The sequence below is a fragment of the Strix aluco genome, chromosome Z (assembly GCF_031877795.1).
Source record: "Strix aluco isolate bStrAlu1 chromosome Z, bStrAlu1.hap1, whole genome shotgun sequence".
NCBI lineage: Eukaryota > Metazoa > Chordata > Aves > Strigiformes > Strigidae > Strix > Strix aluco.
Window position 1 is genome coordinate 13978597 of NC_133971.1, and position 16655 is coordinate 13995251.

The following is a 16655-nucleotide window of genomic DNA, read 5'->3' on the forward strand; positions in this document are numbered from 1 at the left end:
CATCTCTGTTCACAAAGAGGAGATCCAGCAGGGCACCTTCTCTGGTTGGTTCTCTCACCAGCTGTGTTAGGAAGTTGTCCCACACACATTCCAGGAATCTTCAGGACTGATCCTACTCTGCTGTGTTGTATTTCCAGCAGATGTCTGGGAAGTTGAAGTCCCCCACAAGAACAAGGGCAAGCGATCGTGAGATTTCACCCAAGTGCCTATAGAATATTTCATCCACCTCTCTGTCCTGGGTGGGTGACTTTATGTGTTGAGACAATTTTGCTTTACTCAGACTGGAATTCAGTTGTTTACTTTCAATTAAACTAAAAGAAATACTATTTTTTCTTACAATTCTATCCCACTCATTGTTGGGTTTTTGTCCCTTGCAGATAAAGGAGGAATAGCTCTGTGGGTTAAATAAGGAAAGAAGGTGTGTGGATGGGTTGATGACATACTGCAGGGAGTTGGAGATGAGCCAGTTAACGAATGAATCCAGATCGTTACAGAGCCCATCACAACATCCCTAACGTTATTGCTCTGTTGTCCTTACATTGCATGACCCATCCATAGATTGCAGAGGGTCATTTATTCCAATCTTTATGAGAAATCAAAAAGTCACTTTATGCTGATGTGGTACTGCTGCTTAAGGAAATGGTCCTTCCTTCCCCCTGGTCATCATTGTCTCTTTTCTTCTGCAGTATTTGTACCACTCCTTGTTGAACTGGATATGAGGCCTGGTTTGAATGAAAATGAAGCTTTGGGTTTACTCCCAGTTACTTTTCTGCCAGATCAGCTCATTGCTCTGACTATTGGTGTAGCCACATGCTTGGTATCTCTGGCACAAGGAGAAAGTGAGACCATGGGGTCAGAGCCACCACTTTTTGCGGTAGTCAGACAGTGTCAGCGCAGTGTCCTTGAGCACAGGGGGAGTGCTGGACTCAGCTGTCAGAGCAGGGGCCATGCTACTGTTCTTCCACTGGCCCCACTGCTGCCCCCCACCCACACTGCCCTTTCTGCCCACACCTGTGCAGGTCCAGGCTACAGAGGCAGCCCCTTCCCCCAGCATGGCGAGTGTGCCTACAGGAAGCCACAGACATGGGGAACAGGGTGCTGCCAGTCAGTGCAACAGACCCCATGGTCCCTGCTAAATGCTGGTTTCATGGTGGTACAGAGCTAAGATATACCAGTCAGTGGATCAGGGTACCATGGGTGTTTTCTCTGCTTATTGTCTGCCTGGGTTTGCCATATGCAGGATAAAGCATTGCAAAGATATTTTTTCTTCACAGTGAGGATTTTGTGTGCCATTGGGACCATAATTGCTCTCCTGAGCTCAGGTATTGAACTGTGGTCTTTAATTACATGAAAACCATTTACATTAGCAAATACCTCACACCTGTGAATTAATTGCTATGAACTGAAAATTATTTAGAGGGCTACTGTGAATGTCATGTTGCAGGTTTATATTACTTAAACCTTCAGAGCGTACTGAGTTCACAACTGTGTTGTTTCTTAAAACCATTCAGATAACGTCTCTTGTTCTTTAAAATGTGAAACTAACCATGAAATGCCCCGTGTCATGGTATTTCTGTGTGCACATGTTTGCAACAGGTGCCCTCTTTGCGACTGAATCCTCCCACTGCTGTCATAAAATCATAGTTTAGATTGGAAGGGACCTTTAAAGGTCATCTAGTCCAAAACCCTGCAATAAGCGGGGACATCTTCAACTAGGTCAGGTTGCCCAGAGCCCCGTCCAACCTGACCTTGAATGTTTCCAGGGATGGGGCATCTACCACTTCTCTGGGAAACACATTCCAGTGTTTCACTGCCCTCATTGTAAAAACTTTCTTCCTTCTACCTAGTCTGGATCTAGCCTTTTTTAGTTTAAAATCATTACCCCTTATCCTATTGCTGCAGGCTCTACTAAAATGTCTGTCCCCATCTTTCTTCTAAGCTCCTTTTAAGTATCGAAAGGCCACCATAAAGTCTCCCTGGAGCCTTCTCTTCTCCAGGCTGAACAACCCCAAATCTCTCAGCATTTCCTCATAGGACAGGATGTTCCATTCCTCTTCCCAGCCCGTGGATCCTGCAGCAGTGTCAGCCATGCCAATCATGCCCACATGGAAAGCAAGAAAAAAGGAGCTACTGCAACCCCAATCTTCCCTGCCAGACCCGGGCAGGGACATGTGTTCATGCTGCACCCAGCTGAGCAGCCCATCGGGCACCCCAGGGTGTGGGGTGCAGGATCTAGCACCAGCTGGAAGGGCAAGCTTTTTTGCTTGGGAGGGCAGTGAAGACTTGTATTATGTATTCAGTATTTTGCGATCGAAACCTAACATATTCCCACAGGATTAGCTTAGTACAAATTGTGCAAGAGTGCACGCTAATCTCTTAAAAATACTGTTTGAAGTATGGATGGGGCCCAGGGCACCTGAGAGTGCTGCCTCTGGCTTGCAGGGAAACTTGGTTTTCATTACCTTTAGCTAATCAATACAGATGCTCCCCCATGCATTTTTTCAGACATTTCCAGCAGAGGGTCTTCTGCCATCAAATAGATCAGATTATCCTCTGAAAGGGAAAAATAAATGCCTCAAAATGTCACTATTACAGGAGAGATTTTTCAGTAAAACTTTAAATTTCCTTTCTACATGGCCATAGACCAAAATGAACACACGCGCACACACACACATCTCTGCTATGTTTAAAGATAGGTAGGAAAGGGTTAAGAGGTTTTGAAACAGAGGCATAGACCTTCAGGGAAAAAAAAAAAAAAAAAAAGGAAAAATCCCAAGAGTATAAAACTTGTAGAATTGCAGTATCAGGGGTTATTATTTTTTATATCTTCCCATGTCTTTCAAAAATAGAGTTCAGGATTGAAAATATCTTTCACAGATACAAAATTATCTAATAAATTTTGCCTGAAAATGTTATGATATTATTTACATTTTCTAGATAAGCAGATAGGAACTATGATTTCCCTAACTTTTGAGGAAAGCTTATTAAGTGTTTAAATTGCAAGTGGGAAAAGCAATGCACAGAAAATTAATGTGTTTCTCCTCACCCTCTCATGCCCTCTGCAAGCTGCGCCTTGACCTTTCCCCTTACCTTTCATTTTAACCTCTTTTCAGCTATCAAGCTCTGAGTCATCCTTACCTTTCCTACGGCTGGGTAGGTTATGTCTGCCCTGACATGACTGAGAAATAAAACCCCAAATTGTCTGTTTGTGTAATAATCCAACATTTTAAATTTAGACTAAAAACATTAAAATGAGAAACATTGATTGTCTATACCCTTTTTTACCACTTTGCTTAATAGCAGTGACCTAGGAACCACTGTTTTATGATCTTGTGTTTTAATTTAGTCATCTTATTGATAGCTCAGTAAAGCTGTGAATTTCTCCTAGTTCCTGATGCCAAATATTAGTCTGAAGACCTTATTCCCTTACAGTGATGCCTTTCTATGCCTGACTGTTCTTATAAAGCATATGTTACTGCTGCTGTTGATTTTATTTGTGCTTTTTTGCAGTTTTTCAGTCAAACTTGCAGAGCTGTGCTTGGCTTGTGGTCCTGTTGTACAAGGTCTGTGCACACCTGGTTGATGGCTCCTGAAGTTCTGTGCTGCTGCTTCTGCCACTTGTTGGCATAACTGTAAATCTGTCGGGAAAAGGGATATTCACAGGGAGCTGGTCTGCAGATGAGTTTTTCATATGAATAGAAACAAAAAGGTGACAATAAAGTCCTGTTAAGTGAAGCAAACATTTTGCTTTGCCTCAGCAGAAAATATTTCTTGTCATAGTTAAACCACAGCAACCATTTGAAAACATAAACTTTAGATAAACACCTAAACAAAGCATTTCTATGAAGTCAAAGGAGTTCATTTACAGGATGTTGAAATTAAACATTTACTGCTCAAGAAAGGGTTGTTCGAGCCAAAAAAATTATTTCAATCTATAGTTCTCTGAGTGTTTTTCAGAGTGTGATTATGTATTTACACCCTTCTATTACAAGTCTCTCTTCCTCTCCTCCTGTTTAATGGGAAGAAAATGGAAATTCATTTTACAGACAGAAGAGTAGGGCAGAGAGAGGATGAGCAACTAGTCCCAAGTCCCAGGGGGTTGGCAGAAGCAAAGAATCACCTTCTCCTCCCCGCTCAACCTGGGACTGTAATGCCACTGAAGCAGTTTGGTTCTTTACCAGGTTTGTAGGTGTAGTTCTGACCTCTGTGAAACCTTTCGGGATGCAGTTTGTATGGGTGATATGCTTTGCATGGCCAGGGCATCTCCAGCACCACTGAGAGTACAGTTGCAAGCGCCATCCAGGACAGGCTCACCCGCCATTTCTGTCTTGCTTCAGAAATGATAGTTGTTGCAGATGGATGCTGGTGTCCCCTCACACCCCTCACCTCCAGCTCCAAAGTTTAGAGGTTAGTAAAGCAGAGGTGAACAATTCGTAATTGATTCTGCCCTTTCCTATTTCTTGTGGTGGATCAAAGCCTGCACTGTTGGTCCAGGGGGATGCCCTTTGGAAATCAGTGGAGTGTTTGTGTAAGGGCTTCAGGTGTTTAAGAACAACCATCTGCCTCCAGACTAAAACAAATAAATTCCAGGTGGCAGTTCAGAAAAGGGAGCTGAGGGTGAAATTCTGATGTCTGTGAAGCACAGTTCATGATGAATGGGAAACAAGTTATTCCCAATGTGCAGTTATGAAAGTTTGTGCCAGAAATGTGATTCTAAGGGTAGCAAATAGTATCACAAACTGGCACCACACTGTCCAGTCCACAGTAGCTCATGAAGTATTCCAGAAAAGCCTACAACTCCTGCTTGGTTTGCCCCATATCTTTTAATACAAAGTCTGCTCTGAGTTTAAAGACACTGCATGGCTTTTAAACATGAGGGTCTCATACAAAAACCATATTATGGTGTCTGTAGTTTGGCAGCCTATGGCCTGGGTTGCCCAAAAGATAAGCCTAAGTGTGTATATGTTTAAAGTATACAGATTGCTAAATGCTTATATTTTTAATTTATACTTACATATAAATTTCTAACTATATAAAAATAAAATGTATACTCTACATTTGTACTAGTATGACTGCCTTGCACCTGGCATGTGCATTTACCCCAATCACAACTTTTTTTAAAGGACAGTTGACACAGGCACCACTCACTGGGAATGAGATGTGGGCTAGCTCGGTGGGAGTCACATTCATGGCAATTTATCTTTGTGCTCTGAGCAAAACTCCTTATGGGATCTCAAGAGGTAGCACATTATCTGTAGTCCCAGCAAAAGTCCTATCTGATATCAGTAGAAGAATTCTAGTGGGCTTCAGATCAAATGATCAAAAACCTCTCTGAGATGCATTTTTGACCTCTCTCTGTTCTTAAGAAACTGCTGGGCAGAAAAATCAGGCAAGGATAAAGAAGGAGCTTGTGGAAAATGTGATGTCCTCATCAAAGGGATTGGAATGACTGCAGAGCTTTGATGACAGTGTGGGGTGAGTCCTGAGTTGTGGCTCAGAGGCACAAGCTGGCTTTGCAAGCCATCCTGCTGACACCTCCTACCATCCCTGCACCTTACAGGCTCTGCAAAAGATGCTACTGCCAGGGTGCCCAGCCTGAGCAAAGAGAGAAAGCGGGAAGAGGCAGCCTCTGGTTTGCCTGTTCCAGGATCTCACCAACCAGCCCTGCTTCTCACAAAAGGAGGGTTTGCCTCCTTTTCCCCTCTGCTGTACTTTGGGCAGCTAAAATGGCTGTGGTATCTGCAAACAAGCACTCTGGCCAGTGCCAAGATTTTTGCAGGTTTCAGAGCAAAGTTGAGCTTTAAAGCAGGATTCAAAGAAAGATGAGGAGATAATACCATGGGTATTTACTTAAGGATGTTGTCTGGCAGAAAGGAAATTGTGGAAGGAAGAGCAAGTTTTGGTTTGAAAATGCCCTCCTGGAGGCAGGAGTCAGCAAGAGAGAGGTGAGTGAGACTTGGGGTAGAGCACAAGGGGCTTTAAAGCTGAGGTGAGGCACTTATCCTTGAGTTAGGAGGCAAGGACTGGCTCATGGAGGTGACCTCACATAAATAAGCAACTGGGGAATGATCTTCACAGCAGTATTACGAGTGCTGAAAGAGGGACGTGGCTTCATTTGTCAATACTGGACAAAAAGGCATTGCTGTCCTCAAGTAAGGAGCTGGCAAACGACACAGTTTGGTGATGCTGTGAGTGCTTGGATGACATGGACAGTATCTTAGACAGGTTGGGTGCAGCCTGTTGGAAGATTTTGAAGTGATCTGGACATGTGGGCAGAACAGTGTCTCCGGACTGAAGGTATTGTTCTTGGCTACATGAGGCATCAAGCAGGACTGGAGCTGCTCTTCATGGTGACCACAGACACATCCAGGAGAGAGAGGACTTGAGGGGACAAATAAGAGCTCAAGTGCCCATGCTTCAGATGACCACTGCTTATCACAGCAGGTATCACAGAGAGTCTGACTAACAGTTGTGCTTTAAAAGACTTAATCTTGACAGGAGTTCTAAATTAGGGATGAGAAAATGGACAGAGATATAAACAATCATGACTCTCTTTCCAAGCCTCAAACAAACCAACTATTGGCTTTTATTTTTCCCTCTGTCTTTCCACTTCCTCGGTTTTTGTGGGACTCCAAATGGAAATGTCAAAGGCTGGTTTTCTAATATTTCCAAGAGAGATAAAAATCAGAAAAACTATTAAAATTAGCTCTGTTAATATTCTTGGTATGCTTTTCCAGATTGACTCCTAGACCAAAAAGTGATTTTGATCCAGACATCTGTATACCTTCCAAACATCTGGGCTTCTTGATGTTGGCTCAAGTCTACTCCATCTACTTTGGTTGTATTTCCTGTTGTACTATTAAAAGAACTACAAAAATATTTAAGTGCCAAATGAACAGGCTTATGAGGAAATTTTCCAGAAACAAAATACATGCACTTGGCTAGGTGTGATTACAGAGGAAGTGCGATGAGGGTTTTCTTCTAGTCATCCTGTGTTCTCAGAAGGAAAGGGAAGCATCTGTGGGGCAAACGCAGTATGTAATTAGAATTACTAATTACTGCTAAGGTTCAGGCTATAGCTCCAGGTTCTGCTCTGGTTCATAAAGCATTTCCTTGCGGTCTGCAGATAGCTGGCAGGACACCTCTTTGCCTTTTTTCTTTCCATGTTTTCTGTTTCTTGACTGGGAAGAGCAGCAGAAAATTTTTCTAGATGTTCCTTATAAGCTGCAGCTACAGAAGAAGATCAGCTAGATCAGCTGTGACTGCAAGTAATAGTCATCAGCACTTCCTATGTGCCTAGTAATGCTGGGTAATTTCATAAGGGAGAGGAAACTGAGGAGTGAGATAGTACATTGGAAGGAACAGAGAGGAACGTGATCAGCAAACTGGGCGTTATTATGAACAAAAGCAAAATAATATGACTGTGCAGAGAACGGGGCACAGGAGGGCCTGGGGACTGCATCATGGGAAGGTGTTGGAGATGCTGAAAGGCACTCTCTCAACCAGGTCTATTGGCAAGCCAAAGCTATGTTGTTTCTGTGCTATTTCCAGTGTATCTTGAGTAAGCAGGAAATCCTCCTGATATTATATAGCAGAAATAGAGAAAGGACAATGGGGAGTTGAATGACTGGAAAGACAAAAAGAAGGGTGACAAGAAAGACCAGGGCTCTCATCTGACCAGGTGATCATTGATCATGACACTAAAAAGGAAGAGTCTCCTGTGCAGCTGTGACTTCTCTCACTGTTGTGCACACTCTTGGTCAAGTGTCCTCTTCTGAAGTGTCCATGGAGAAATCAATATTCTGCTCCTCAGAGCAAGTGGTGGATCTCCTATGACCTATTTGTCAGACATTGATAAACTGGGATGGTTGCGTACCAAGGAATATCTTTCTTAATGGCTGTATGGACTTGTGAATGATTCCTGCTCGCCATAGTAAAGAACCATGTTGAACAGAGGTTATAATCCCTGACTGGCCAAAGCTGAATCAGTGCTTCTTTTCCTTTTCTAAACTCTCTGATCTAATGAAAACCTGAAAATAATCTAATATCAAAGAAGCTATTTGTAGTTGCTGTTCAGAAGATACCATGGCAGTGAACCTTGTGTAAAACCCAAAGAGAACGGTCAATACAGTCTGCATGTGGAACCAGAACTTTTTCTGAAAAAGGTGTAAATAAGGAATTAGAAAAATTTGCAGTTCCTGTGGCCAGCAACCGTACTTGATTTTTTGCCATCTTGTTTTTTCACTGGTTGCCTGAAGTACACACTTTAACATCTGGTCCATGTGATGCTGCATGTATTTATGGTACAACACAAATTTTGGAGACAAGGGTTCCTTTCTGTATGGGCAAATGATGTGTTTCTTTGATGTTGTAATTGGGACTTTGGCTTATTCTTTGGAACACTGTGTGCTTCATGACTTGCTATAATGCTTAGGTTTTTCCATTTTATAGTGATCATAACTTGTGTAAGACTTTATTCGTGACCCAAGTAAAATAGGGATCATACAAAATTCTTTTTGTCTCTGATGATGTAATTATTCAATTGAAGCAATGTTACTTACGGTGTTACACATAAAGGTCCACAACATCGCAAATGTTTCAACAATACAGCTATGCAATTTGATAAATAGTAGTAAAGTGGATGCAAGTGCTTTCAGCACTCCTTTAAGCTTGCAGCAAAATGTTTTAGATGGTCAAAGGTGGCAGTCAGATATACAACATCAATAGAACAGGGGAGGAAAATAACTTTACCCTTTTCTCTGTAAAGTGAGGAAAGAAAGGAAAGGAGTTTAGGAGTACCAGGACACTGGTCTTGAGCGCATGTCCCCAGAGAGCACAAGAGTCTTTCCCAAGTTTTCAGGGAACTGGCAAATTTTGTGTAAGGACACAGGGCAATTTAACATGCTTTTGGGAATCAGAGGACAGGCTGTATGCCTGGCGTAGACATAGTCATATTCAGCATATTAACGTGCTGAACAGTGTACTGAAACAGGTATGAGTTTACCTTTGACATTTTAAATGCTGCCCCACTGTAAATACAGATAGCCAGAGCAGGAATTATCAGTAGTCCAAGACTACCAGGTGGAGTGGTGGACGAGCAGAGATAGCACAAGTATAGTGAAGATCAGAAGAATCAAAGAAAGGAAATGTGATGCTGCTTACAGTCTGTTAATACCCATGAGGAGGAATATGTCTGAAATGACATAATTGGAAAATTATTATGAACTAGAAAGAATAATATGATACTCAAAATTTTCCCTGTAATTTTCTCTCATTTTAAATATACTGACCCAACCTTCATCTAGTAGTTCTGACATCTTACATTACTTGAGAATTTGACTAATTAATTTTACCTGATTCTTTCATCATTCCAGAACTTGTTTTTTTCTAGTTGTTCATGAGAGTCAGGCTGAAAAATATGATGTGGTAGTATTTTTAACTCGTTTAATCTGACAGTGTTCATGTATTTATGTGTGTGCATGTATGTGTGTGTGTTTATATCTCCATACTTACAAGTAAATGTATAGCACCACTATTTTCAAGCAATCAACCACAATGAAACTGTGGTAGCACTGTCTTGGAAATCAGAGCATGTTGAGTGTTTGCTGCAGAATATTTTTAATGTGAGTTGTGTAGTAGATAGGCCATAAGGGTTTTGAACTGTAGACAGGGGCATGTTCAGATCTACAAAAAACCTCATTTGTCAGCTCATATCTAACTGTCTCTTTCAGCACTGAAATTTCTTCTTGAAGTATTCTCTAAGATCATCAGGTCACTGTCTAATCCAGAGGTACCCAGTATCCATATGCATCAAGGCTGACACCCATAAATTTTCCCATGGTCCTAACAGCTACATCCAGGCATAGATCTATGCACTTCATCTCAGATTTAAGCATAATTTAGGAAAAAAAATCACCAAACATTTTAAAATGTCCTGCTCACAGAACTCCACTGGCATCTCACTTTTTAATGGAATTTTTCCAAGATGTCTCATATTTTGCTTCTTTTAATTCCCAGTGTGCCCCAACTTCAGCAGGGCAGAGAAATTTAAATCATAACTGATATCTGAGCCTACTGGAACAAAGAACAAGGTGTCTTTGCAAACAGGAGAGCTCAGTCCAGAAGGTGTTCCCAGGGCACACCTAACTTACATCAAAAGGATTAATGTTCTCATAAAAAAGAGTTACAGCAACTACTTATTCAAGAAATCAACAGGCTAGTGATGGAGGGAGGTGTGCAAAGGGAGCAGAGTATGGCTATCAGATTGGAGGGAAGACACTGAGGTCCTGATTCTGCTTCAAAACTTGTTTATACATTTCAAATCAAATTACTGGATTCAGTAACAAGGTAGTGATGGTCATTGGCCTCACAGATGAGTTCTCCTAACTACGTGATCCCATGCACAGCTGTAAGGTACCTAGCATGTACTACACCAGTGATAAGTATCTTGAAATGAAAAGAGCTGAGAAAAGAAATCTAAGATACCCTGAACTGAAATCCTGAGTCTGACTTCATAAGAACCACAGGTTCAACAGCTCCAGAACTTAGGAAAATCTTTCCATGAAGACTGGTTTTCCTTCTTCAGTTCTCAGCTATAGTCTTCTGAGAATAATGTCCACAGCTTAAAGGACAAAATAATATTGCGGAAACACTTCTGTGCATTGCAGCTATTTTGTAATGTGATTTTAGCAGCTGGGGACAGGGAGGAAAGCCATACTGATGTAATCAGCCAGCTCTCCTCAAGGCAGTTGACATTTACTGCCCACAGTTTCAGACTGGCTCTCCTAGTTGGACGTTCGTCTCTGAAGGGGCAAACGCAGAGGAAAGATATGATATGTATGTAATTTGTGGTAACTCATTAATGAAACAGTCCTGGGCATAGTCATTAGAAATACCAAAGTTTGCAATGAGGATGGCTGCAGATTTATGCCTTCCTTTGATGTGACATTTCCCCTACCACTGGGAGAGCCAAAGATACTTCTAAAAGATAAGTCAGGATGACTGTAAATGGGTGCACCAGTACACACTTGGCAAAAGATCAGCATGGAAGGCTTCTGGGGTTTTGTTTTTAGTGTTTTTCTTTTGTTGTGGTGGATTTGTTTTGTTTTGTTTTGTTTTGTTTTGTTTTGTTTTGTTTTCCTCAGTAGAACAATGTTGGTGCTTAAATGGTGATCACTCCTGGTCTGTCTTCAATAATAATACCTGTGTAAAGGCACTGCTGCATGGTGCTTCTGCAGGCTAAGCTGTAGAAACTGAGTAATAAACATCTCTCCCCTGTAGCACCATGTAAAAATCAAGGTTTTGTGGCTAAAGGGATGAATAAAAAATGTGGTTGCATAAAATGATCTGGATAAATCATACCAACTGATTGCACTTTGGAGACTCCTTTGGGCTTTGTACAAAGTATTTCCAGAGAGACACGAGTGTCTTTTCTTCAGTCTTGAAGGATTCTCAAAATTGGACTAGGGTCAAAATCAGCCTAAAGGAACACACTCAGCTTCAACAACACCATAGAGTAACCCAAATCCCTCTGATGACCATTAAATGATCTCCAGCAACCTTGTAAGTTAATCCCAAACAGAACCAGCTTGCCGGGCATACCAAATCTTTTGGCCAAATGACAGCTCATTTCTTTAAAAGGCCTTGGGAAAATCCAGTGAAAGAAATAGTTCATAGAAAAAAACACAGGACAATTAATTTGGGAAGATTTTTCCGTAAATGCTTTTTAGTTCTTAATACTTCTAAAATTACTTGTTTCAGAAACACAAACTTTACTTTATACTTCTAGATTTACAGAAAAGTAATTTCTTTGCTTCTTAGTGTGATAAACATGTAATTATCAAATTAAAACCTAACTCCTAATACAGCAGAACAAATAGGATGTTCATGTGTCTTACATGCACAGTCAGGTCTCATTTACAAGACTCATTAACAAGAGAAAATGAATACTAGCTGGAAACCAGGACCAAAGGTAATTTTAAGTCACCTGGGAGGTTCCTTGAGCATTTTGTGCAGCCCAAGCTTGGCTCTGCAATGTCAGATCCCCAGGAATGTATGGGTGCTGGCCACAGGCTCTGCTAAACTGAGCATCTCACCAGACAGTAAAAGGTCCAGGTTTTCAAATTTACCTTGTTGTCTTAATATGCAGAAAGCATCTTCACTGAATTTTAAAAGCACCCTAGCAGATGGGTGCCCTTAATACCAAGTTGCAGTCTGAATTAGTGACTGCTGTGTTTGTAAGTCCTGCTAGATACTCCCTGCATCTTCAGACACAAAAATGCCTTTCAAAACCTGGCTTAGATTCTGCACAGCAGCTCCTGATTGTGAAGGCTGATCACTTAGAAACAGTGCAGGCATTCTGATCGTTAGGTGAATAAAAAAATTTGGCGAGTCTTGTCTTCGCGACTGTTTTTGTTGCTCCAATTTTGCTGCAAGTTTTGCTGTAAAGTATTATGAAAAGTGTCATTTGCAGCTCCAAAAGTTTGAACAAAAGGAGCTAAACTTTGGCTAATTTTTGCCCTCACTCATATAGACCATGCGTTGACCATGCAATCTGAACTTCGTCTTTGAATTCTCCTCCAATCTTACCTTTAACATTAGCAGGTGTCTGGGCTACAAATACATCAATGTTAATTTGTGGCCAGCAGGTCGAGGGAGGTGATTTTCCCCTTTACTCTGCTCTCATGAGACCCCACCTGGGTCCTCATAATGGGAAAGACATGGATCTGTTGGAGCAGGTTCAGGGGAGGGACACAAAGATGATCAGAGGAATGGAACACTTCTCCTATGAGGAAATGCTGAGGGAGTTGGGGTTGTTCAGCCTGGAGAAGAGAAGGCTCCAGGGAGACTTTATGGTGGCCTTTCGATACTTAAAAGGAGCTTAGAAGAAAGGTGGGGACAGACATTTTATTAGAGCCTGCAGCAATAGGATAAGGGGTAATAATTTTAAACTAAAAAAGGCTAGATCCAGACTAGGTAGAAGGAAGAAAGTTTTTACAATGAGGGCAGTGAAACACTGGAATGTGTTTCCCAGAGAAGTGGTAGATGCCCCATCCCTGGAAACATTCAAGGTCAGGTTGGACAGGGCTCTGGGCAACCTGACCTAGTTGAAGATGTCCTTGCTCATTGCAGGGGTTTGGACTAGATGACTTTTAAAGGTCCCTTCCAACCCAGGCTGTTCTATGACTCTGATTCTATGATTTTAATGAATGTATACTAATTGTACTTGTTATTTAATACTACTAGACTGGAGACTATTTTCAGTTAAATCATTACCCTACAGAAAGATTCCAGGGGATATAAGGGGACTAGAAGTGCTGACGAAGTCATTTACAGCAAATGAATCTACTAGTTTCACCAGCTACTTCAGTTTTACAGCCTGATACCCACCACTCCAGCTCTGTTGGAGTGTTATCTCTCTGATTATTTCTGTGTGAACCAGGATCCTCTCCATCTTTGAACGTCCAAATTTCAGCCCCAGGTAGATATCATTTACTTGTTCTGCATGTCTTGTCCTTCTAATATTTTCCTCTCATTTTTTCAAAGACTCAGAAGAAAGTCACAGGCTAAAATCATGCTGACTGGGCTGAAGCAAGCCATGCCATCATCTTTCCTGGACAACCTGTGCTAGATAATTCCCTAAAAGCCAGCCATAAATGTTGAATCCACTAATAGGCACCATTGAGGAGGTAGGTCTGAGGTGTAACACAGGCCCTCTAGAAGGCACAGTGGGTGGGGAGGTAGAGGACACCACTGTCACCCTCCTTGGTTGGGAGACTCAAAAGATGACCAAGAAAGTAGAAGTAAAGTTAGGAGAACTGGAAAAGTATTGTGTGTGAAGGAGGCACCTGTCAAGGAAAGGATGAGACCGTGGCTTTGCACCCTGGAAGTCTTTCAACTTTCCACATGTCAGCAGGGCAGAGCGCCAAAACCCCACAGGTGTTTGCTTCAGCAACTGAAAATGTGGGGTCTGAGGAGTTCAGAGATCACTGCAGAGCTGTAAAAGAGCTTGGCCCCAGTGTATAGATTTGAATTATTACTATATTAATATTGTTTCTTAATATTGTCAGAAAAGCCAACACTTTTTCCATGAGAAATTCTGAATCTTTTCCTTTACTGAAATCTGGCCAGGGCTCCTGCTGACAGAAAGGTTAATAAAGGAAGTGAGCTATTCAAAGGGCTCTGACAATGTTTATTATTAAATTTTTTTATCCACCACACAGACTTGCATTTTGACCTTCAGGGTCTCAGGAAATACTGATGTACCAGAAAATGGATGTGATCCTCGCCATAAATTGCTGATACCAATTTAGAAATAAGTAAGAGTTTTGCAAAGGTTGCTTTAAACTGAAGTGTATTTTTCAGATCATGATTTGGATGCAGAAAAAGCACATTCAAGGCACTCCTTCCCTCTTAATCTCTCTTTCACTCTTTGTTTCTTTGCTTGTTTGTTTGAAGCACTTTCTTTTCCTTCCCTGTTGTTGGAGGATACTGTGATTGCACAAGCAGAGTTTCATATTTAAAACAAGAGAGGTGGACAAAAGGTTTCCCAGCTGAAGGCCCAAGCCCAGGCTCTGGGAATAAATCACAGAGCTTAACAGCAGTATTTTAGAGATTTTAAAGCTGAGACTTTTAAGCAAGCTTTCATGGAATGGAGTTTTACCGGTTCACTGACTAATCTGAAATTAAATGAAGCATTTCAAGGAAGAACTGCTACAGCAGCAAAATTGAATAAGAAGAGAGAAGATATACAGACTGAACATAATTGTTCTAACAAATATTTCTGGTGTTAATTCTATAGAATGCTGAAAGTGTTTTGTGCTAGCTCAGTGACTTCGAGTATTCCTGAGCTCCCAGGTCTCAACCATGACACAGCATGGAAGGCATCCTTAAATCTCTAGCATAGTTGGTCTAGGTCAGAAGTCTCAATCCAAAACTGGGCTCAAGATTGAATCTCTTCATGATGTTTTGATTTTTAATTCTGGAAAAGCCCATTTTAGAAATGGTCTTTGTCAGAATATTGGGGTTTGGTTTTTGGTTCAGGTTACTCAAGATTTTGCTTTGGTTTTGAACATATCCAGTTTTGAATGTCTGGTTCAAATCTGGTGGTCAGATTTCTACCTGCTGCTAATTTCTAAACAATTTTTTGGTGATAGAATGAAAGAAGCATGATCTTTCTGCTTTTATTGGTGTTGAGCAGAGGTCAGATCCCTCAAGAAAAGTATTGTACCTGTATGAGCTGATGCAAGAAGCTGAAGAATCAGGCTGTGTTTTCCAGAGCACTGATATCCACTTAACACACACTTTCAAGACTCTGTAGTCCCCAGTTCTTTTTAAGCATTCCTCCTGCTTCTTCTCTTGCATTTGTCTTCCATGACATTTTTGACAGAGAATATGTCTTATCTATGTTTGGACAGTGCTTTGCAAATTTAGAGCACTACATAAATCTTTTTACAAGAATCAGAATTTAAACTTTACCGGCTGCAGTAACACAAGTGGAAAATTCTTTGTTCACTTCTCAATAAATATTGTCTTTAGTGTTATATTTATAGGAAGTTTCTTTATATGTGCGTTACTCTAAATGTTATTCTTAGAGGTAGAGTTAGGAAAACCAGCAATTCAATACAGATCTTTTACATTTCTTGAGTGGCAAAGAACTTTTTTTGCAGTTACACTGCTTCCTTCAGACAGACTGAAAGTAAGATGGGACTTTAATGCTATGTGGAATAGGAGCAATAAGAAGTATTTTGGTGGTTCTGGGATTTATAAAGCCTACCTGAAGGGATTTTTTTGCAAATTATTCTCCAAACCCCTACACTTTTCAAGTCTCCTTCATCTGGGATTTTTCTTAGCATCTAATCTCCAATAATAGTTTCAATGTACACAAGGATAAGTTCATGCCAGAGCAGCTGAGATGATTTATCTGTGCTTTTTCTGAGAAATCAGAAAAAGTATCCTTGGCCACTGTCTTTGTATGGCAGCCCTTCCCTCCAGACAGAGCAGCCCTGCACGTCAGTCTGACAAGGGGCAGGCACAGGAAGACATGCTGCTTTGGGGAGGACTGTGCTTTCCTATGGTTGATGTGGATGGACGTTGTGTTCAGCTCTCGGTGACTCCAAATGGGAATGTCCAGAGTTTACACTTCCGTTGCCCTGACTTTGCACATGCTTGTGCAAGGCATGAGGTAGTGGAAATCATATCCAATAAATCAAGCTAAATTCCTTTGCAAAACTGGGATGCAGACACGCATCATTTCCTGCTTTATTACTGAGGTTCCTGTTGAGGTTTCCTGCTTATAATTTATTTCCCATAAGCTGATTAAAAAGTCATTAGAAAACAATCAAGTATCTCCATAGATAGAACAGGATTACAAAAATGGTGCAATTACTCATTTGCCATCTTGGTGTGTTAATAGAACAGCTGCTGAACCATAGAACCACTCTTTCAACATGGCTGATCATTCTTGCCCAAGTTTATCTCCACAGAATAGAAATGTTTTGGGTTTTGTGCCAATATAACTAATAGAGACTTCTAGAGACAATGTACATGTAGTTTTTACTTTTCTATATGCATAAATTCATAGGAGCTTAGAAACAGTCCTTGGAAGGCATCTCTGGAGATCACCCAGTTAAAACTCCTGCTCAAAATGAGAGTGT